General features: G+C 43.0%; 2 long non-coding RNA genes across 2 annotated transcripts; both read right to left on the bottom strand.

Annotated features, from left to right (window-relative positions):
• Positions 1-16,419: 16,419 nt before the first annotated feature.
• On the bottom strand, positions 16,420-17,863 carry LOC306734787. The gene is made up of 3 exons (XR_013770976.1): positions 17,415-17,863; positions 17,054-17,130; positions 16,420-16,838 (listed from the first exon to the last, which is right to left on the bottom strand). It is a non-coding gene; the product is annotated as an uncharacterized lncRNA (long non-coding RNA).
• Positions 17,864-21,520: 3,657 nt separating this feature from the next.
• On the bottom strand, positions 21,521-23,935 carry LOC306733706. The gene is made up of 3 exons (XR_013770954.1): positions 23,840-23,935; positions 23,465-23,608; positions 21,521-21,575 (listed from the first exon to the last, which is right to left on the bottom strand). It is a non-coding gene; the product is annotated as an uncharacterized lncRNA (long non-coding RNA).
• Between the last annotated feature and the right edge of the window lie 267 nt (positions 23,936-24,202).

The raw sequence follows: 24,202 nt of genomic DNA, 5'->3' as shown, positions 1-24,202 counted from the left end.
AAGCATGTTGTGAATGAGCTGTATACATGTTCAAAGAATGTTCCTAAAACCAGAATAATCTCAACATATCACACGTCTTTGTCAAAAAAAAATCTCCTTTCAGATTAAGACCTAATTCAGAATATCATGATGTTAACATCAACCAAATCAATTATGGAAATCTGTCATATTGTGAATAATAGTGGTATATGAGTGTTCATCTAAACATAGTCAGTGTTGTTTTGGGGAAATGTTCGTGGGACGAGTGACTGACTTGGAAACAGCCTGGACAACGAAACAGATAGGGTGGCTTTCTCCATCTTCGTTTTCAGACGGTGTCCATCTCAGAATGTACTGTCCTGCTCCTGATGTCGTCTCGATCAGGGTGTACGGACCGCTGGACTGCAGGTCGGAAACCCTTTAACAAACACAATAAGAACAGGCTTGGCAGGCTTGTTGCACTCTTATCAAACCTGTTCTTTGCGTCAGTGTTGACAGAAGACAACATATCAAATCCCTTGTGCACCTGAATTCCCCAGTCAATTAAAACCATTGACTCATGTCTTAATGTGGATAAGTATTTCTTATCTCACCAGAGAACATTTTGCATCATTAACCTTCTTTTAAATACATGTTATGTTTGACTTACGTGGACACATTTGCCTCCGCATTGATGCTGATTTCCAGAGACTGATTGACAGGCGTGTACAGCCGAGCTCTGTTTTCTGGGGTTGGAGGCAGGAACTTGGGCAGATAGAGTCCCTCTGTGCAGGACGGCACCACAGGATCCACTGGAACAATGAAGACAAGCAAGGCTGTGAAAATGATGGAAATACCAGTCGGTTCATCCATGAATCAGTCGGTCCACCACTTTGCTTTGGACTAGAATATCTCGGCAACAGTTTGATTTCCATTAAGTATTTAACAGACATTCATGGTGCCCAGAGGATGAATCCTAATGACTTTAATGACTTGGCGACTTCTTCTCTAGTGCCACCAGCAGGTCAAGAGTTTCACTTGCTCCATGAGAAATCTTGATATCTACAATATCTATTGGAACAAACTGGAGCTTTACATTGAGCTTAATATTAGAGACACCTAACTAGCAATTGACAATTTGCTAATTCCCGCCTTTAAACGCAGAGGCCAGCTCTGAAAGAGTCTAAGAGCGATCCTCTCTGCTTCATAGGCTCATCAGTGGTTTCAGATGTTCTTCATGTTCAGGCTAGTTAACTGGATTTGGGGCTCGTCATGGTTATGATGCGTTCACACCAAAAGCCTTGCGAATTTTTGTGAATTTTCCATGGATTTCACTGACTCTTCCAGGAACTGCGTCTGGAGGACTGCTTCTTCCAGCGCTACTAGAGGTGGACCAGTATCCAGTTTGATTCAACAACAGCAGGACTTCGGAGCATCTCAACGCTGATTGGCTTTCTCAATCCAGTGTTTTGCCCGAGTTAAAAAATGTAAACTTGTGCGAATGAGGCAAATTCTTTGCGCCGCGTCATTCACGGCAGTTGCACCGCCCAATGGAAATGTGCGAAAAATTCGCACCGCTTTTGGTGTGAATGCACCATTAAACGTTCACATTTCTGAAACATCATGTTTCTACCTAAATCTGTGGAGCTAATATTAGCAAAGTACGTTAGCACACCATTAAGTAACGGTAGCACTTACACTATATACTACGTTAGCTGCTGAAGGTATACTGGAGGTATACAGATAATGCTTTTGCTTTTCAATGATTGTTACAGTGTATATAGACCTACCCAGCTTTACAGGAACATGACTTTGAACAATGTCAAATTCTGACTATTTTACTCAGTTTATACAACATTTAACATTTGCAAACTTTTTTTTTTTTTCTTACCTTAAACAGTTATTGTTGTCCTGGTACCCTCACTGTGACTTAGGCAGTATACAAATGTTTCTAACAGTATCCAGCGCTACCTAGCAGAAGAAGCACCCAATTGCTATGTTGATTGTATATTAATCCAGTTTCCATAAAACCTCATAAGTCCTGGCTGCTAAAACAAGAAATCTTACCAATAAACACAAACTGGACAGGCAGTTTGCTGATAGCGACGTTGCCATTTAGGATCGTACTAGACTCAATGTTTTGATTCAAGATGATATTCTCCCCGGTAAAGTCCTCCATCACCAGCTGGACAGCGTATATACCTTCGTCACTGCTATCGGTGGGGCTGAATGACAGAGAGCAGGACTGCAAGAGGACAAAAAGGGACATGAGGTCAAAAATAAATAACGTATTTTCTGTCAGTTAATGAAATAGTCAACATTTCATTTGGAACCAAATGTAAGCTTTAAAGCTATTTTCATTTCTTTGACCAAAAAGACCAAACAAGCAACGTGAACCGAAACCAGTGGTGAAATATAACTATGTACATTTAGTCAAACACTGTACTTGAGTACACATTTGAAATTCATTTCCATTTTATTTTAATTTCTTCTTCTCCTCCACTAAAATATTGTACTTTTTTACCTCACCCTATGCCAGAAGTAAATATTGCACTTTCTACTGTACTATATCGCAGAAGTAAATATTGTGCTTTTTACTTCATTGGTCTGAACGCTTTTGTTTCTTCTCAGATGACAGTTTTGTATCCACTTCCTGTCCAGGTAAAACTGCGTATCTCCAGATGTGTTGATGTTGAATGTTTGTGATAAACTTCTTCTTAAGAGAAGTAAACTCTTTAAAAAGCCTCTTGGATCAGCTGATGAAAGCATCGTCACAAAGATGCTTGTTCTTTTTAGAGATCCGAGTTTCTCACAGGACAGCGACGCTACAAACATATGCTTTTATAGAATATGATGGATTGATGTAGATTAAACTAGTTATAAACATGCACAACACACATTAATGCAGTACAACTTTCAGTACACTTAGCAGATTACATACGTTTACTTCATTAAGTTTTTGAATGCAGGACTTGTACTTATAATATTATGAGTGTGATTAAGTACTTTTACTGCAGCGAAGGATCTGATTCTGGATTATGATTGGACTATATTGGTGCGATTATAAAGCATCAGTGTCTGTTTTTACTCACTGAGGAGAGGCTGAGAACAGAAGGCGGTGTGCATGGGTTACACTCTTCTGCAGATGTGTTTCCATATCTGCATCTGACCTCGTCACCGTCAGGGTCGAACGCCAACAGGTTGAAATCTCTCCGACAGTTTGAAGGAACTCTGACAGAGAAAAACATTTCTGGATGTAAGATTAAATTGAGTGAAACAAATAAAATAAACACATCTTTTTTCTTGTGGTGACATAAGGTCATAATTCCAGCAACATAACATATGTGTTGTGACACATTCAAATGTAAACAGTTTAAGATGTATAACTACCTCAGAACTGGCAGGATGGTGGTCTGGGGGGACGCGTTGACTCGGCCGGTGTCCGACCGCGTCCTCAGCTCCAACGAAGTCACAGCTTTCATATGTGTGATGAGGTTTTTGTTACTGACCCAGGCATCATCGCTAAACCTTCAGTGGAAGTTATGAAAAAGTCCCTTTTTAGCATAGTGTTGCACATATGTGGAGGCAACTTTTTAAACTCCTAGTCTAAAGTTAGCAAACAAATCCTTATTTCACATGACGACACCAGAGCAGCAGCACTGACGGATTTAGAAATGTTTGAATTGTACAGTTGTGATTTCACAACCTTTACATACAGGGAAACAACCAAAATTTTTAGTTTTTTTGTTTTTACATTTTAAAATAGACAGAGCGCAGGAGGAAATCTGTGTCTGTTCCCTCCTAAATGATGGAGTGCCCTTTCAACTTTTATAGTGTTTGATAACCATCGCTTTTTTTTGACTGGGGTCCCTAAAGAAACATGTGACCGATTTGAGTACTATTTCCTTCAAAGAACTTGCACATCTTTGCTAGTTTTTCCCCAAGGGGATTAATAAAAGGATACTTTCTAAAAAAAAAAAAAAAAAAAAAAAAAAAGGGGCGGCTGTAGCTCAGGGGGATGAGTGGTTGTCCTGCAACCACAAGGTAGCTGGTTCGATCCCCAGTCCCTCCATAGCTCACATGTCGAAGTGTCCCTGAGCAAGACACCCAACCCCCAACTGCTCCCCGGGCGCCTCTCAGGGCTGCCCACTGCTCCCTATCCAGGGATGGGTCAAATGCAGAGAAGAATTTCCCAAAGGGGATTAATAAAATACTTTCTTTTTTTCTTTCTTTTCTAGTTTATTGGGCCAAGTTTCCTGTTTGTAGCTCGCTCCAGCACAAAAGCTGATAAATAGAAATAAACCCATAGGCTTTAACTCTTCCCAACCGGGCAACGCGAGTCTGCATTTTTACAGTGTTTACATTTTTTAAATATTCATATCTTCGTGAAAAAATGGCGCAGAAAAAAGATCTGCTGTTCCCAGATCCACCAAACTCTGTAGTTTCCCCCCATCTCCTATGTGTGGAGCTGTGCCTTTCACCATGATTTGTCAATGCAGGTGTCCGTTGACATTTTGTGTGAAACACCCAAAGACATTTATTTACATGTGTGTACCATGTTATTCATATTTTCCACTGCTTTTGTGAACCCAAGACCTTTGGTAAACCAATTTCAAGCACCAAAACTGTTCTACCACCTGAGTAAAGTTATGTTTTCACAAGAGATATGAAGAATTTCAAAAATCGAGATTACATTTTTCAGCTTTAGTCATATTTTCTCTTTACACTTTTCCCTTATGACAATGCCTCATTATATAGAGAGCTGAGATTGTTCTGCCATTTCTGATGTACAACATGGGTATGTATCTAATATGCAAGTGCCCTTAAAAGGTGAATTTAAGAAATTATGTAAAATCGAGAAAATGACCTCACAGTCTGAAGGGTTTACCCTAATAATTAAAACCAACTCCAATGTGATTGATAATCCCTTGAGTGCATACTAACAGAAACATGTGTCATCAACTTTAGTTTACACTTCCTGTTTTAGTTGGTCCCTAGTTCTTGTGTCCTGTGTTTTGTTTGAATTCCTGTATTGTGTGATTTTCCCCTCCTTTTTTTCTATCTATCTGTTTAATTCTCATCTTTTTGTTGCCATTGTCTCAACCACCAATCAATGTTCAGTGTGCCCTCATGTCTGCACACCTGTGTCAAGTTATCTGATTCATTTCTGTGTTTATAGTCCTGTCTCTTGTTGGTTGGTTCTTCTTTAACTCTTCCGGGTCCGCCACCGCTTCGAAGCAGGGCTATGATGTTTACGTTTTGATTAAATTCATTTCTTCGTGATAATACGGCACAGAGATATGGTTTAAATTCCAACGGAATCAGTAGACTTCAGCCACTTCCGCGTACTCGCGGGATTGTACGAGATTGACACATCGATCTGAGCATCTAAACATGGACGTGTAGTATGATGCGTGCAAAAAGCTTCACCGAGTCAGAGAGAGAGAGCACAGCTTCGCCCAGGCTATACGCACAAGAGATATGAAGAATTTCCAAAATCAAGATTGCATTTTTCAGCTTTACGGACGTATTACCTCTTTACACTGTTGCCTTATGACAATGGCGCCTCATTATATAGAGAGCTGAAATTGTTCTGCAATTTTAGATGTAAAACACATGGGTATCTATCATATGCAAGTGCCTTTAAAAAGTGAATTTAAGAAAGTATGTAAAATCAAGAAAACTCAAGAGGGTTAATTGCTTGGCTACTTGATACCCGTCTGCTTTTTGGTGAGATTATTCTTGCATTGGATCATTGAGCTGTCAGTGTTTGAGTCCTGAATCACCAATATATGTTTCAGCAAAGGCTTCTTTTCTTTCCAGGGCCTCAAAATATTGATCTATTTTTTGCATCGTCATGGTGCACTCACTGTATCTGGGATGGAGCGTTGCTGAGAAACCTCACAGTCAGGATTTCCTCTGTCTGACACCACACTCCGTTGCTCTCCCGGTCCACGACATCCACCAGTAGAGTACTCTGATTCCCACAATCCCCACTGGTGCAGGTCCACAAGGGACCCGGTGTGCATCTGTTGGCGCTCAGCTTGTAGCGGAAGACCACCTGCGGTGTCACAGGGAATACGAGTCAAAGAGAACATGGTACTGTGAAGACAGACACGAGGACAAAGGGGTTGGTTGGTGCACGGTTATCTCCTGGTACTCTGGAGGTCAATCTTTGCTTTCTGGACCTGCACTCATCTAATTTGTTAAAACATCAGATAGTCACAATTTATTTTGAATTTTTAATGTAATATTTGAGTTTTATAGTATCCAAGGAAAGTAGTTTTCTGTGAACTAAATGTGTTATAAATGTGCAATGTATCCTCATACAACGGCTCGTATGATATATTACAAAAAGTAACTCTTCATTTTTGATGGGTTTTCCTACAAAAGTCCAGCAACACTAGTCAACTTCTAATTGTTTCATGAGTATGATCTCTTCATAATAAACTTCCATCTTCAAAGGAAAATACTTTGTTATTAAGATAAATGGTAAAAATCATAGTTACTGTAAAATCCAGGCTTTTTTTCCTCAACTTTGACCAGTGCGGCTTAAATATCGGTGCGGCTTATTTAAGGATTTTTCCGATTCTAAATTTAGCAGCAGGGTATGCCGGGGGGGTCGACAGAGAACTGGCTGCAGGAGTCAACCAGGCGGCCGACAAGACACAGGGGGCCGGGATTAGCTGGACCGCCGACTGAAGACATGGGACCGGCAGGTGGCAGCAGACAGGAAGTCGGCCAGGACGTCGACGGGACACGGGAAGCCGAGGTCGGCTGCAGCACGGAGGCGACAACCGGAACCGCCGTGGGCACAGGACTCTGAAGGGGAACCGGACTCTGAAGGGGAACTGGGCACGGAGGAACAGGGCTCGGGGGAACCAGGCACAGGAACAGGTTGCTGCGCCGGCAGGGTCAGGTGCGGCTCTGAGGCGGCAGCTGAGACCGGGGTCGGCTGCGGTTCAGAGGCGGCAGTAGGGACTGTTGTCTGCTGGGGTGTCGACGGAGCACCGGCTGCAGGAGTCGACCGCCGACTGGAGACGAGGAACCAGGATCGGCCAGACCGCCGACTGGAGACAAGGAACTGGGATCGGCCAGACTGCCGACTGGAGACATGGGAACGGCAGAAGACAGGTGGCAGAAGACAGAAAGGGACATGGGAAGCTGAGGTCGGCTGCAGCGGGGAGGCAGCAGCAGGAACCCGACGTCGACGAGGCCCTAAGGCTCGGGCCTCTGGATCAGGGACCTTGGAGGCAGGAACCTTGCCCCTCAGGCTACAGGGCCCACCATAAGTCCAGTGCAGCTCCTTACCTGGGTCATGCGCATTGTCCATGTAGCAGTCAACATTCTTCCTCTGGTGGCTAAGGGGGCCACCAAAAGCCAGGTGGGACCCATGGGTCATGCTCAGGGTCCATACAGTGGTACAAGTGTCTTTTCTGGTGGCTACGGGGACCACCAAAAGCCTAAAAAAGAGTCACGCTCTGTGTCCATATATTGGTCGTAATGGCCCAGGCTACAGCCAAGAGTTTGCCATGGCAGGACCCAAAAAAAAAAGGTTGCAGGCTGGGTCCAGGTACTGGTCAGATCGTTAAACGGGGTGGTTTAAGGAGTGGACCAAATGCAGATGCAACGGTTCTAAAGTAAATGTATTCAACAAAAACAAGACAGGCTTCCAAAAACATTGGATCAAGCACAGGAACAGGAATCAAAACAGGGATCAAAAACTGACTAACACGCAGTAACACACAGTACGATCCGATGACATTGGAACAAAATGTGGCATAGCTACTAATGCTGGATTAGACAGAAATTGGAAATGTGTCCCTTTTAGTTAACAGACCTAAGAATCAGCCACATTTTGATTAAAATGTGTGAAAGTCTGGTTAATAATAATAATCCATCCATTTTCAACCGCTTATCCGGGGTCGGGTCGCGGTGGCAGCAGGTTCAGCAGACTTTTCTCTCACCCGCAACACTTTCCAGCTCATTTTGGGGGACCCCGAGACGTTCCAAGGCCAGCCGGGAGATATAATCCCTCCAGCGTGTCCTCGGTCTTCTCCGGGGTCTCCTACCAGTTGGACGTGCCTGGAAAACCTCTAATGGGAGGCGTCCAGGAGGCATCCTGACTAGATGCTGAACCACCTCAGCTGACTCCTTTCGACACGAAGGAGCAGCGGCTAGACTCCAAGCTCCCCCCTGATGTCCGAGCTCCTTACCCGATCTCTAAGGCTGAGCCCGGCCACCCTACGGAGGAAGCTCATTTCGGCCGCTTGTATCCGAGACCTCGTTCTTTCGGTCACGACCCAGAGTTCGTGGCCATAGGTGAGGGTTGGAACGTAGACCGACCAGTAAATGGAGAGCTTCTCCTTCCGGCTCAGCTCCTCTTCACCAAGACGGACCGGTACAGCGCCTGTTTTACAGCTGCAGCCGCACCGATCCGCCTGTCGATCTCCCGCTCCACCTTACCCTCACTCGTGAACAAGACCCTGAGATACTTGAACTCCTTCGCTTGGGGTAGGCAGCCCACCTGGAGGGAGAAATCCACCGGTTTCCGGCAGAGCACCATGGCCTCAGATTTGGAGGTGCTAACTCTCATCCCTGCCACTTCACACTCGGCTGCAAAACGCCCCAGTGAATGCTGGAGGTCACGGTCCGAGGAGGCAAACAGGACCACATCATCCGCGAACAGCAGAGAGGCAATCCCGAGACTCCCGAACCGGATCCTCTCCGCCCCCTGGCTGCGCCTAGATATCCTGTCCATGAAAGTCACGAACAGGACCGGTGATAAAGGGCAGCCCTGGTGGAGGCCAACACCCAGCGGGAACGTGTCTGACTTATTACTGAGGATACGAACACAGCTCCTACTGCAGGCGTACAGAGACCGTATAGCCCGTGCCAATGGCACGTGCCAATGGCACCCCATACTCCCTCAGCACCCCCCACAAAAACCCCCGAGGGACCCGGTTGAAAGCTTTCTCCAGGTCTACAAAGCACATGTAGACTGGATGGGCGAACTCCCAGGACCCCTCCAGTAGTCTTGCGAGGGTAAAGAGCTGGTCCACTGTTCCACTGTTCCTGGAGAGGGGGCAGTGCCTGAAGTCCTTGGGGTGGATGCACCTATATCCCTGGCAGAGGTCGCTAAGGTAGTCAAAAAGCTCCTTGGTGGCAAGGCGCCGGGGGTGGATGAGATCCGCTCTGAGATGCTGAAAGCGCTGGACATTGTTGGGCTGTCTTGGTTGACACGCCTTTGCAGTGTCGCATGGGGGTCGGGAACAGTGCCCATGGACTGGCAGACCGGGGTGGTGGTTCCCATCTTCAAGAAGGGGGACCGGAGAGTGTGCTCAAACTATCGTGGCATCACACTGCTCAGCCTCCCGGGAAAAGCTTATGCCAGGGTGCTGGAAGGGAGGCTCCGACCGCCTGTCGAACCTCAGATTCAAGACGAACAGTGCGGATTCCGTCCCGCCCGTGGAACAGTTATAATAATAATAATAATAATAATAATTGTATCCAGAGTTGGATCAAATGTTCACATTACTGTATATTTAGTTTTGAGGGATTAAAAACAATGTTTACATTGTTACTTCAATATAATTTGCATCTTAAAATTAGACTTTTCCTACTGATGTTTCATATTAAATGTTCTTATTTAAATCAAATATCTGAATTGTTTATTTCGGTTGCGTTCAGATGGCATCAGATGGTCCAGGTTCCACCTACAAAACCCATGGAAAGGTATTTTTAAAACCATTTACTGTTTTGTATACTTCAAACATTATTAAGAGAAACATCCCAGAACTATTATATATTTCCTGCTTTCATTCATTAACAGTTAAAAGTTATTTTAATTCTGTATTGTAAAATTCTAACTGGTAAATACTGTCTGAGAGGGGAGCTGGACGTACCGTGATGGTTCCAGCTGCGTCGGGGTCTTTTGGGTAGTAAGTCATCACCGTCCCATAAAAAATTTGAGCCTGGGCGGCGCTGACCAGCAGCAGCAACAGAAGCAGAGACATAATGAATATGCTGGTCTCTCCACAAAGACAGAAAGGTAATACCAACAGGCTCTCTCTCTCTCTCTCTCTCTCTCTCTCTCTCTCTCTCTCTCTCTAAATCTGACTAATATCAACTGGTATGAGGAAATGTTTTGTGTCCAAGATTTAAATTAATTAATTAGATAAGTAATTTTTCTGGGACAAATATCCAAACAGGATTTACGTTCTCATTCACAGTAAATCACTGCCATAAGACAATGTGTCTGTCTCTTCAAGAGAGAGCAGATGGAGAGAAACACGGGTTAGGTTCACTGAGTCAGGCTAACAGACCCAGAGTTTAAGTCCCCTCTCTTTCTGAACCTGAAATCCAGAGGGTCCTTCATCTCAGGGTTCCCCACCTCCGGGTTTCCCTGCACGGCGTGGTGCAGTGCTGTCCGATGAGTTGTCCTTTGGAATTTGTGGCCCAATGATAATCATGAAAGCCAATGAGTTCCACTTCCATTGTCTCGGAAACAAGTTAACCGTCCACTTCTTCATGTTCAAACGGATGCCAAAAAAAAAAATATAATCTAGAAAATCCAGTTCCAGCTGTGGTGGATGAGGCCTTCAGGGAACTTGTTTCTAACCGCTGCAAACGCACCAAATTGGGCCTGAAGAGTTTAATACACCGCTCAGCAGGAGAACATGAGCGCCTGTACGGACACTTTGAACCATACGTACACAAACGTTATGGAGACGAAGGTGGTGAGGAAGGGATTTGAAGCCAGATTGTTGCTATTAAAACACCTTTACTTCTCAGACAGTTAGGATTGATTATGCAAAAGTTATATTATTGTTGATAGAAGTTGGCTTATAATAAGTCAGGCATATAAGGAATACACCAAATGTGTTCTACACCTTTCGACTCCAAAAGTTTCATGACTTCAGAGTTTTTGAAATGTCTTCCATTATCAATTCTCAAGGATATGATGCGATATGATAGTTGTGCAGTGACTAGCACCGTCACCTCACAGCAAGAGGGGCCTGGGTTGAATCCCCAATTCCGGGGCGTTTTTTCGGTGTGGAGTTTGCATGTTCTCCCCATGGCAGCATGGGTTCCCTCCGGGTTCTCTGGCTTCAGCCAACAGTCTAAAGACATGGTGCTCAAGTTAATAGGAGGCTCTAAATTGCCTGTAGGTGTGAATTTAAGCGTTGTCTGTCTGTCCTCCAATGAACTGCATTGAACTGAACCCAATGTCAGCTCGGCTCCAGCGCCCCCACGACCCTAAATAGAACAAGTAGTTTGGATAATGGAACGGAAGGATTTGATACTTGGGTACTGAATTAACAGCTGTGCTAGTGTAGCGGAAACTGTCCTTCTGTTGCTACTCTCATGGGGAAAACCCTTTTTGTTGAGCCGTTGTTACCCAAAATAGATCTGCTAGAAAGAGGCCCTGCTTTATCCACACTGAAGTGTGTAAGAGGTGTGTCTGTGATTATGTGCTGAGGGCAAGTTTATCTCTTCTTAAACCAACCATTTGTTATGTTTATTTATGTCATTTGTTATGTTTATTTATGTCTTTGTTAAGCGTCCTTGGGTTTCATGAAAGGCGCTATATAAATCCTAGCTATTATTATTATTATTATTATTATCCCGCTCGCGCACATTCTGGCTCCAGGTGTATCCACCCCTTCACTTTTTAACCACGCTGTCTGCACCAACGTGACCCAACCCCTTTTGTACTTGTTCTAACATGTTTGGTTGATCGGGCGGGGAAACTGTGATTTCATTGTTTACTCCAACTGTCGACTTAATAGGTATGATTAACCTCAAAGGCCCCGGGCTAGCTGGCCACTCCTGAGCTGCTCTCAGTGTTCTGTCCTGGATTAGGTGTCAAACTAATTATCTTGTGAGCCGAAAAACAACGTATTTGTCTCGATGTTGTTATTTTGTGTGTTATAACCATTATAATGTGGAATCTTTGCGAGGGAGAGGGGTGTACTCTCCCATGAGACCATGTATATTGTTCGTTCTCTCAACATATGGATCAGTTGTTAACTATGTGGCTATACTGACCCGGTTATCATCACTGTCGCAAGAAACTTCTTCGGTCCAATTCTTTTAAGCGCTTATTTCCCTTCAAAAACGTGCCCCTCCGAGGACCCTGTCCTTCTCTGAGGCTTAGACCTTTTTATTATCCCGTCCTTCCTTCACCGTTTTCATATCACAGTGCGCTTTGTGAGCAGTTTCTAGAATGCTACAGGGTACTCTGACTCAAATATAGTGGGGTTAAGAGGCGTTATCGGCGGGTTACTTGAAGACATCTAGCTGGCATGGTACGTTTACCATCGATCGCCCTCCGCCAGACCAAGTCCTTTGGAATGCTTCCTTCCTTTCACAAAAATGTTTTAAAGGTGTCCTCTATAAAGTGTCCCTTCTTTCGTAGGTAAACGTTCAACGTGACATGTTCTGTCCTGGATTAGGTGTCAAACTAATTATCTTGTGAGCCGAAAAGGAACGTATTTGTCTCGATGTTGTTATTTTGAGTGTTATAACCATTATAATGTGGAATCTTTGCGAGGGAGAGGGGTGTACTCTCCCATGAGACCATGTATATTGTTCGTTCTCTCAACATATGGATCAGTTGTTAACTATGTGGCTATACTGACCCGGTTATCTTCACTGTTGCAACCTCTTCGGTCCAATTTCATTAAGCGCTGCTTTCCCTTCAAGAACGTGCCCCTCCGAGGAACTTTTACCACAGGTTGCCCTCCGCCAGACCAAGTCCTTTGGAATGCTTCCTTCCTTTCACAATAATGTTTTAAAGGTGTCCTCTATAAAGTGTTACTTCTTTAATAGGTAAACGTTCAACGTGACATGTTCAAAGTGACATGTTCAAGAAGGTACTGCTCGGTTATTATCTCTCTGTGTGCCCCCGGGCTCTCTCACATGACTGCCTGTGAAGGAAAGAGGTTTCTCATAATAAAGAACCCAAAGGAAATCCTCACCCAACTCGGCAGTTCCTCTCAGCTCGACTGAGCATTCATCAATTTAACTGTTTCGTCACAGTTCCTGCTGATTTCCTTGATGTGAAATTTCTTCTTTTGATCATTTAGTGACATTTTTTTGTTGTGAATGAAAGTTGCCCACAACCAAAGAGGAACATGAATTCTTACAAAGTAATTAATGGGCGTTGAAAACACTAATGATCACATATCATGAACGTGCACCTACTCCTGAACTGGTTTACCGTCATCAAGTTGAAATGAGCACACTTAAAACAACAGTGTTCTGGCATGAGGCCCATTATCTCTCTGCTCAAAGCAGGAAATGTGAATATGATCTACATTTTATGTGGAAGGATAACCCCTGCTCAGCGAAGAAGGGGTTATGTGTACGTAAAGAGAGATTGATCATCACCGGCTGATGTTTGCTTTCACATTTTTAATCAGTGTCGACATCGACAGCTGATCAGATTCATGACTACCTGCAAACACAAGCTCTTAACTTTCCTGCAATAATAAACGCTTAAGCATTCCTGTTCCCGGGGTTTGTTTCATTTGTTCACATTTAGCAATATGTCAAATCTATTTCAAGTTCTTCCAGGTGTTTTTAACATAACTGTGTTAAAACAACGGTCCTGCAGCAGATTTCATGGTGTTCACGCACCTCTTTAAAGGATGAGTCTCATCATTTTTAAATGTCTATACCAATTAAATAAATCCTGTGAAAACACCAAATCCAACAATAATTGGATTCCAATAAGTATTGACTTGACGAAAGCTCTCGATTTTGTCAACAGAGACATAAAAGCTTTTTCATTTTTTTTCATTTTGCCACTAATAGTAATAATTTAATAATGTAATGAAATGTTGATTAATGTGCAGTGTCCCTGGTTAATAAATACATATTTCAGTTTCAATATGTTTTCATTGTTGGATGTGTTTTATTGATTGGAAGACATATGTAGAAAATGAGAATCCTTTAATGAGCATAACTTGACACAGAAAGCCTTCACAAACATGTTGAAAAGAAATACACGTGGGAGAACCCAAACAAGTTTTCAACAATCATGTTGCTAAAAATAAACCAATACAAAAAAAGGCTCTGCATTTAAACCGAGTACAGTTTTGTGTGTTTTTGTTGCGTGTCTGTGAAAGCCTGTTGCGCCCTCTGGTGGTTGAACTGAGTGGATCTGTTCATGAAGAAGAACATTTCATCACAAACACAATGTGTGGGGTGGCCTTTTGTTTATGTATGTTAAAACATTAAAATGATGAACACATTAATGCAGCAATGATTGCAACCCTATAGTACAATACATTATTATGTTATTATGAAATTGGTCATTCTGCATTTTGAGTACTTTTACTTTTGGTTCTATATTTTTATGCAAATAGTTTGAAGGTAGCACGTTAACAGTTTTCTATACAGCGTTTTTTTTTACTTTTTCTTTATTGATTTTTTGATTTGTTCAGTTAACAAAAAGCGCGACAAAACATCGTAAATGACAAGAGGAAAAAATAAATAGACAATAAAATAAAGTAAATTAATAGGGGGTCACCAATCGCTCTGTACAATTTGTTATCCATTCTTTTCAGGTCAACTGAGAACATTACTCATCTTTTCCCTTGTATACAGTCCATTTTCCCCAGTGTTGTTCATACATTTTTCCATATACCGTAAAAGTCGGATTATACGCCGCTCCTACCTTCGGTCATTGTCCCCATTTGCACTCCGCTGTAGCCAGCTGGCGCTCATGCTAGTTCTGCGCTAACTTCCACTAGCTCTCCGCTAGCGCTCCGACAACCACCAAAGGTAGGGACCAGACCCGGCTCTACACCCGACTTGGGCAGAGGGGACTCGGACAGTAGCACCAGCAGCAGCAGCGGGGAGCTAGCAGCAGCGCCAGTTCTTTGCTGTTCCAGGCAGGTGCAGAGCGCTGCGGTCGCCTCCACCACCCATCCCTCTACCTGTTCTACACGGGTCTCCGCCTCTCCAACTCGGTCAGACAAACTTTGATTATTATGTAATCAAAAGAGTGGAATGTAATGGTAAAATATAGTGTTGTAGTGTTATGGGAAGATATAGTCTAAACTGATCATAAGTGTATCAAGGATGAACGTGCCAAATGGTGGGGAAGTACTGAGATCAAAGGCTTATTGTCTTTTCTCACTCGCATATCACATGGGGGGTCGTAAACAGATAAGGGGTTGACTTCTCAGGACAAAGCAAAATGTAAGTTCTGATGACGAGAACTGGGGGGATTCATGGGTCTCGAACACACTCAGCGTCTCACATCTGTTTCACTGTGGGGTTTGGAGGCGGAACCCTCATTGTGTTATAAGCAGGCTAGTGACTTCTGTCTCATTGAATCTTGTGTCACAACAGCTCTGAGTAGTTTCTGCAGACTTTTCCTCTTGCAAGAAATAAACGGACGAAAGACAACTTTGATTCAGATTGACTTCATTCCTCCTTAACAGATCTTCAAGGAAAATCTTCCATTACAGCGCAAAGTTGAATCCCTAAGAAACTGAACATTTAACTTTATCTTAGATTGAGGGCGTTTTATCTTTGTTCGAGCTGGGTGGGCGTGTTGAACTTCTTTTCATCATGTTTGTAATACAAAACCAGCTTAGAGAGTGGCTGAATGTCCCTGCATCAAAACCACCATTGAGGCTTCAAGTCACCACCAGTATTTCTCAAACTGTGGGGTGGAGGTATTACAGGTGGGGCGCAGGGGGGAATGCTGAATATTTTATTTAAAGAACTTTATTGAGAAGTTCACATACTACAAAAGTACAAAAAACAAGAACATTTTTCTTCCTCCAAAGTTTGGCGTGACAGAAAAAGTTTGACCACCTCTACTGTAGACGTTGCCATCCCAGCTGTGTGAGGAACTGGATCAAGTAGACGGACCAGTTCTTCACAAAGAGTGTATGTGCAGCAGCGGATGTACTGAAGCTCACCTGCAGTGCTGTAATCAGACACCAGATGGTTTTGACTGAGTGGTGACATCGACTATATGTGTCACTCTCTTGGCAACGGCTCCCCCTGTCTGTCCTCAACAGACTGGATCACTGCAAGACTGTTCATCAGAGACAATATAGATGACGGTCATTGTTGATGACAGTCAGTTCTCATGGATTAGGGACATTTATTGTTATTTATTTACATGTATTTGTTTGTTAATGGTTATTCTGTTTTTATGGACGACATGTGTGTGTATATATATATATTGTATATGCATTTATATATATATATATATATATATATATATATATATATATATATATATATATATATATATGTATATGCGTGTGTGTGTGTGTGTGTAGTTATATCTTGAATGATGTACGTTTCTATGTGTATAGTTTGTATGTATATTGTGACTGTATGGATAATCCAATGTGACCTCTGAAAAATCCAATAAAGAAAAAAAGAAAATTTCAACATCCATTTACAAGTTGCTTTTTCATTTGCAGTTGGTTTTATTATATATATAGACAGATAACAAATACACATGAGACAACAAATCAAAGGCATCAGAAACACCACACACTACAACAGTCAATTATTTGTAAATCAAAATTGATCAATACAAACACATTCTGCAAACATATTGCACCTGACCCCGAATAACCTGGAATATGTATTTCCTATGCCATGTTTTTTTTCACAAAAGGATTAATAAAATGAATCTTAGAAGATTTAATATTATGATTGTTTAAAAGTAAAAGTAAATCTGCCTGGCAACTAATAAACAAAATGTCCCTGCAGGGATTCATATGTATTCATTTTGAATCAACAGGCGTCGCTGTGGTTGTAAAAGTTGATGACACACTTCTGATGAGGCGTACAGTCGTGTCTGATGGCAACCCTTGTCTCACCAGTTCATCTCTTATCTGGAGAGGAAAATGCAACAGTGGTGCTGAGATACGATCCCTTATTTATCAGGTGGTTCAGAGTAAAGAGGGAGATCTGCAATTGTTTTAATGTATTTCTGAATAATCAGAAGAGTTTATAGTAAGAATTCTAACTTATAATTAAACCTGCAGCGAGCCCCAGTGAGTGCAGTTATCTGATGCTTTCATTTCGAGTGAGATAAGAAAAGACTGACCTGTTGTATGATGGTACTCCTGATGTCGTCCTCAGACAGTGGAGACGAAGACCAAAGTCTCATTTTCAGAGCTACAACTAGAAGCACAGTGTGCAGACATTACAATGCAGGCCAGAGGTGTGCTGATGCTGAGTTATACAGCACAGAGGCATGGTCTTCATTTCCACATGACTCATTGTTCTCACTTAGCTCCCACCATTAGCTATATATATATATATATATATATATATATATATATATATATATATATATATATATATATATATATATATATATATATAAATATATATATATATATATATATATATGGCCATGAAGAGATGGTTAGATAATGTACAACATCACCATCTGTCATACTCACTTGTGTTTGATACATCTGTTACAGGTGTTGTGTCTTCAGGTGTAGTTGGTGTAGAAGAAACAGTTGTTGTTGGTATAATGATGGTTAAGGATGGACGAGTTATTGTAGCTGGTGTGGTAGTTGTAGTTGGTGTGGTAGTTGTAGCTGGTGTGGATGGAGTAGTTGTTGTAGTTGGTGTGGTAGTTGTTGTGGATGGAGTAGTTGTTGTAGCTGGTGTGGTAGTTGTTGTGGATAGAGTAGTTGTTGTAGCTGGTGTGGTAGTTGTTGTGAATGGAGTAGTTGTTGTAGCTTGTGTGGTAGTTGGTGTGGATGGAGTATTGGTTGTAGCTGTTGGGCTAGTTGTTGTGGATGGTGTGCTAGTTGTTATGAATGGAGTAGTTGTTGTAGCTGGTGTGGTAGTTGTTGTGGATGGAGTAGTGGTTGTAGCTGGTGTGGTAGTTGGTGTGGATGGAGTAGTGGTTGTAGCTGGTGTGGTAGTTGTTGTGGATGGAGTAGTGGTTGTAGCTGGTGTGGTAGTTGGTGTGGATGGAGTAGTGGTTGTAGCTGGTGTGGTAGTTGTTGTGGATGGAGTAGTGGTTGTAGCTGGTGTGGTAGTTGGTGTGGATGGAGTAGTTGTTGTAGCTGGTGTGGTAGTTGGTGTGGATGGTGTGGTAGTTGTTATGAATGAAGTAGTTGTTGTAGCTGGTGTGGTAGTTGTTGTGGATGGAGTAGTTATTGTAGCTGGTGTGGTAGTTGTTGTGGATGGTGTGGTAGTTGTTGTGGATGGAGTCGTTGTTGTAGCTGGTGTGGTAGTTGTTGTGGATGGAGTCGTTGTTGTAGCTGGTGTGGTAGTTGTTGTGGATGGAGTAGTTATTGTAGCTGGTGTGGTAGTTGTTGTGGATGGTGTGGTAGTTGTTATGAATGGAGTAGTTGTAGCTGGTGTGGTAGTTGGTGTGGATGGAGTATTGGTTGTAGCTGGTGTGGTAGTTGTTGTGGATGGAGTAGTTGTTGTAGCTGGTGTGGTAGTTGTTGTGGATGGTGTGGTAGTTGTTATGAATGGAGTAGTTGTTGTAGCTGGTGTGGTAGTTGTTGTGGATGGAGTAGTGGTTGTAGCTGGTGTGGTAGTTGTTGTGGATGGAGTAGTGGTTGTAGCTGGTGTGGTAGTTGTTGTGGATGGAGTCGTTGTTGTAGCTGGTGTGGTAGTTGTTGTGGATGGAGTAGTTATTGTAGCTGGTGTGGTAGTTGTTGTGGATGGTGTGGTAGTTGTTATGAATGGAGTAGTTGTAGCTGGTGTGGTAGTTGGTGTGGATGGAGTAGTGGTTGTAGCTGGTGTGGTAGTTGTTGTGGATGGAGTAGTTGTTGTAGCTGGTGTGGTAGTTGTTGTGGATGGTGTGGTAGTTGTTATGAATGGAGTAGTTGTTGTAGCTGGTGTGGTAGTTGTTGTGGATGGAGTAGTGGTTGTAGCTGGTGTGGTAGTTGGTGTGGATGGAGTAGTTGTTGTCGCTGGTGTGGTAGTTGTTGTGGATGGTGTGGTAGTTGTTATGAATGAAGTAGTTGTTGTAGCTGGTGTGGTAGTTGTTGTGGATGGAGTCGTTGTTGTAGCTGGTACGGTAGTTGTTGTGGATGGAGTAGTGGTTGTAGCTGGTGTGGTAGTTGTTGTGGATGGAGTCGTTGTTGTAGCTGGTGTGGTAGTTGTTGTGGATGGAGTAGTTATTGTAGCTGGTGTGGTAGTTGTTGTGGATGGTGTGGTAGTTGTTATGAATGGAGTAGTTGTAGCTGGTGTGGTAGTTGGTGTGGATGGAGTATTGGTTGTAGCTGGTGTGGTAGTTGTTGTGGATGGAGTAGTTGTTGTAGCTGGTGTGGTAGTTGTTGTGGATGGTGTGGTAGTTGTTATGAATGGAGTAGTTGTTGTAGCTGGTGTGGTAGTTGTTGTGGATGGAGTAGTGGTTGTAGCTGGTGTGGTAGTTGTTGTGGATGGAGTAGTTGTTGTAGCTGGTGTGGTAGTTGTTGTGGATGGAGTAGTTGTTGTAGCTGGTGTGGTAGTTGTTGTGGATGGTGTGGTAGTTGTTATGAATGGAGTAGTTGTTGTAGCTGGTGTGGTAGTTGTTGTGGATGGAGTAGTGGTTGTAGCTGGTGTGGTAGTTGGTGTGGATGGAGTAGTTGTTGTCGCTGGTGTGGTAGTTGTTGTGGATGGTGTGGTAGTTGTTGTGGATGGAGTCGTTGTTGTAGCTGGTGTGGTAGTTGTTGTGGATGGAGTAGTGGTTTTTGTTGTGGATGGTGTGGTAGTTGTTATGAATGGAGTAGTTGTTGTAGCTGGTGTGGTAGTTTTTGTGGATGGAGTCGTTGTTGTAGCTGGTGTGGTAGTTGTTATGAATGAAGTAGTTGTTGTAGCTGGTGTGGTAGTTGTTGTGGATGGAGTCGTTGTTGTAGCCAGTGTGGTAGTTGTTGTGGATGGAGTAGTTGTTGTAGCTGGTGTGGTAGTTGTTGTGGATGGAGTCGTTGTTGTAGCCGGTGTGGTAGTTGTTGTGGATGGAGTAGTTGTTGTAGCTGGTGTGGTAGTTGTTGTGGATGGAGTCGTTGTTGTAGCTGGTGTGGTAGTTGTTGTGGATGGAGTAGTGGTTTTAGCTGGTGTGGTAGTTGTTGTGGATGGAGTAGTGGTTGTAGCTTGTGTGGTAGTTGTTGTGGATGGAGTCGTTGTAGCTGGTGTGGTAGTTGTTGTGGATGGAGTAGTTGTTGTAGCTGGTGTGGTAGTTGTTGTGGATGGTGTGGTAGTTGTTATGAATGGAGTAGTTGTTGTAGCTGGTGTGGTAGTTGTTGTGGATGGAGTAGTGGTTGTAGCTGGTGTGGTAGTTGTTGTGGATGGAGTAGTGGTTGTAGCTGGTGTGGTAGTTGTTGTGGATGGAGTAGTTGTTGTAGCTGGTGTGGTAGTTGTTGTTGATGGTGTGGTAGTTGTTGTGAATGGAGTAGTTGTTGTAGCTGGTGTGGTATTTGTTGTTGATGGTGTGGTTGTTGTTATGAATGGAGTATTGGTTGTAGCTGGTGTGGTAGTTGGTGTGGATGGAGTAGTGGTTATAGCTGGTGTGGTAGTTGTTGTGGATGGTGTGGTAGTTGTTATGAATGGAGTAGTTGTTGTAGCTGGTGTGGTAGTTGTTGTGGATGGAGTAGTGGTTGTAGCTGGTGTGGTAGTTGTTGTGAATGGAGTAGTGGTTGTAGCTGGTGTGGTAATTGTTGTGGATGGTGTGGTAGTTGATATGAATGGAGTAGTTGTAGCTGGTGTGGTAGTTGTTGTGGATGGAGTAGTGGTTGTAGCTGGTGTGGTAGTTGTTGTAGCTGGTGTGGTAGTTGTTGTGAATGGAGTAGTGGTTGTATCTGGTGTGGTAGTTGTTGTCGATGGAGTAGTGGTTGTAGCTGATGTGGTAGTTGTTGTGAATGGAGTAGTGGTTGTAGCTGGTGAGGTAGTTGTTGTGAATGGAGTATTGGTTGTAGCTGGTGAGGTAGTTGTTGTAGCTGGTGTGGTAGTTGTTGTGGATGGAGTAGTGGTTGTAGCTGGTGTGGTAGTTGGTGTGGATGGAGTAGTTGTTGTAGCTGGTGTGGTAGTTGGTGTGGATGGAGTAGTTGTTGTAGCTGGTGTGGTAGTTGTTGTGAATGGAGTAGTGGTTGTAGCTGGTGTGGTAGTTGGTGTGGATGGAGTAGTTGTTGTAGCTGGTGTGGTAGTTGTTATGAATGGAGTAGTTGTTGTAGCGGGTGTGGTTGTTGTTGTGAATGGAGTAGTTGTTGTAGCTGGTGTGGTTGTTGTTGTGAATGGAGTAGTGGTTGTAGCTGGAGAGGTAGTAGTTGTAGCCGGTGTGGTAGTTGTTGTAGCTGGTGTGGTAGTTGTTGTGGATGAAGTAGTGGTTGTAGCTGGTGTGGTAGTTGGTGTGGATGGTGTGGTAGTTGTTGTGGATTGAGCAGTGGTTGTAGCTGGTGTGGTTGTTGAGCTGATGTTTGTGGTTAGTGTAGTTGTTGTGGTTATCGTTTGATCTGTAAAAAGAAATGTAAAATAAAGATGACAAGTCAACTTCATCAATCTTTAAATTCAGCAATGAAATTCGAAACATAAAAAACAACAATGAGGAGTTCCACTCACCAACGCTTCCAACACTCACAATGACACATCGGAGCTCAGAGTAATACTTGGTTAAACTGTGGAGATAAATTGATACAATAGCTCATTTACTAAATTGTTTCAATTATATTCAATTATTTTTAGACATTAAAAGGCATTGTCTTTCTTGTGTCAAGTAGAGATCCCAGAAGATTGGCCCTGAGTGAAAGGCATAAATACTGGACTATAAAACCAGGCCGAGGAACACAGAGAGTATAAAACAATTAGTATAATCTAACAGTTGATTTTGCATTTGTGTATTGTGATTTAATAGCCATAAGATATTATGTAATGTTAATTATGTGTGTGTGTGTGTGTGTGTGTGTGTGTGTGTGTGTGTGTGTGTGTGTGTGTGTGTGTGTGTGTGTGTGCTAACTTGGTTTTCAGATGATTGTGCATAGCGTGTGTTTTGTGAAAGGGAACTGTTGTGGCTCGTGAAGTCAATTGTATAAACACTACAGGGTCGCGCTGTCCCCGTCTGTGCATGCAGGAGCATCGGACTTCCAGCTGAAATCCTGAACTTTGCTCATTATTCCTTGCTTTTATAAAGAAGGACAAACCTTTGCAAGGTTTGTATTTAATGATTGTATTATTTAACTCTGTGGACTAAATGTATTGAACTGTGGGGAAACTGTGAAATGTTTCCGCATACGATCGGCTCAGGAAGGACCAGTAAAGTAATCAAGTTCCTCTTCTTGTAACGAACAGAGTACAGAGTGTACGACTACCACCAAAAGAACTCTTCCACCCAGCCTCGGCTCAGTAGTACATTTATGTTATGATCAATCGGTAATGTAATCAAATTAAGTATATCAAATCTGCATTTAAAAGAAAGCAGTCCTGAAACTTTATCATATGGGCGTAGTGAAGAGTATTCATGGTGAATCCGCCCCTTGAGGGGGGTCGGGGGGTACTGTCATGATGTAATCTTTTCTGTTTCCTGTTTTATTTTGTAGTCCTTGTCTTGTGTGTTCTCTGTGTTCTCTGCACTTCCTGCCCTTGTGGTTGTCTGTTGATTGTCCCTGATTGTTCCCTTCTGTGTCCCATCACCTGCCCCTCCCCGGTGTATTTAAACCCTGTTTGTCTCCTGCCTCAGTGGGGGATTGTACTGTGTTCCTCCCTGTGAGTAAGGTTGTCCACCCTTTATTTTTATATATAGTATTTTATGAAGCCTCTTTTGAAGCCTTTCCTTATTTTCATTAAAATAAATTACTCTTTTTGAATCGTTGCCTCGGCGTTTGGGTCCTCCTTCACACATTGTAACAAAAATGACCCCATGCCGCATCTTCATCACCAGGAAATTCCACGTCGACGCCATTGTCTGCTGTTTGATGGGTCGATGCCCTAACTTGTCGTTTATCACTTTAAAATATGGAAGTGGAACGGCAGGAGCCACTTCTGCGGTGGAGGACTCGTTGGACCGTGAGCTCAGCCTCCCTCTTTCATTCCTTCAGCCAGCTTCTTGAAAAGGTCGACGTTGAGATATTTGTTAAATATTTGTCCAAAAAGCTGTTGTTATCCAAATCATTCATCATGTTTAAAAGTAGGTGGGTTTCTCCTTAAATATTTTTGTGCATGCATCTCTACTTCAGCTCTACAACGCTTGGCTAGATGGTTTGTGTTCAACGCACAGAGCTGCTGGTAGACAGGAAAGAGACTGTGTGTCGCAAAGTGAAGCATGTTGTGAATGAGCTGTATACATGTCCAAAGAATGTTCCTAAAACCAGAATAATCTCAACATATCACACGTCTTTGTCAAAAAAAAATCTCCTTTCAGAATAAGACCTAATTCAGAATATCATGATGTTAACATCAACCAAATCAATTATGGAAATCTGTCATATTGTGAATAATAGTGGTATATGAGTGTTCATCTAAACATAGTCAGTGTTGTTTTGGGGAAATGTTCGTGGGACGAGTGACTGACTTGGAAACAGCCTGGACAACGAAACAGATAGGGTGGCTTTCTCCATCTTCGTTTTCAGACGGTGTCCATCTCAGAATGTACTGTCCTGCTCCTGATGTCGTCTCGATCAGGGTGTACGGACCGCTGGACTGCAGGTCGGAAACCCTTTAACAAACACAATAAGAACAGGCTTGGCAGGCTTGTTGCACTCTTATCAAACCTGTTCTTTGCGTCAGTGTTGACAGAAGACAACATATCAAATCCCTTGTGCACCTGAATTCCCCAGTCAATTAAAACCATTGACCCATGTCTTAATGTGGATAAGTATTTCTTATCTCACCAGAGAACATTTTGCATCATTAACCTTCTTTTAAATACATGTTATGTTTGACTTACGTGGACACATTTGCCTCCGCATTGATGCTGATTTCCAGAGACTGATTGACAAGCGTGTACAGCCGAGCTCTGTTTTCTGGGGTTGGAGGCAGGAACTTGGGCAGATAGAGTCCCTCTGTGCAGGACGGCACCACAGGATCCACTGGAACAATGAAGACAAGCAAGGCTGTGAAAATGATGGAAATACCAGTCGGTTCATCCATGAATCAGTCGTTCCACCACTTTGCTTTGGACTAGAATATCTCGGCAACAGTTTGATTTCCATTAAATATTTAACAGACATTCATGGTGCCCAGAGGATGAATCCTAATGACTTGGCGACTTCTTTTCTAGTGCCACCAGCAGGTCAAGAGTTTCACTTGC

This window comes from Taurulus bubalis, assembly GCF_910589615.1.
Source record: "Taurulus bubalis genome assembly, chromosome: 3".
NCBI classification, from domain to species: domain Eukaryota; kingdom Metazoa; phylum Chordata; class Actinopteri; order Perciformes; family Cottidae; genus Taurulus; species Taurulus bubalis.
This window is presented reverse-complemented; position numbering and strand designations above follow the sequence as displayed.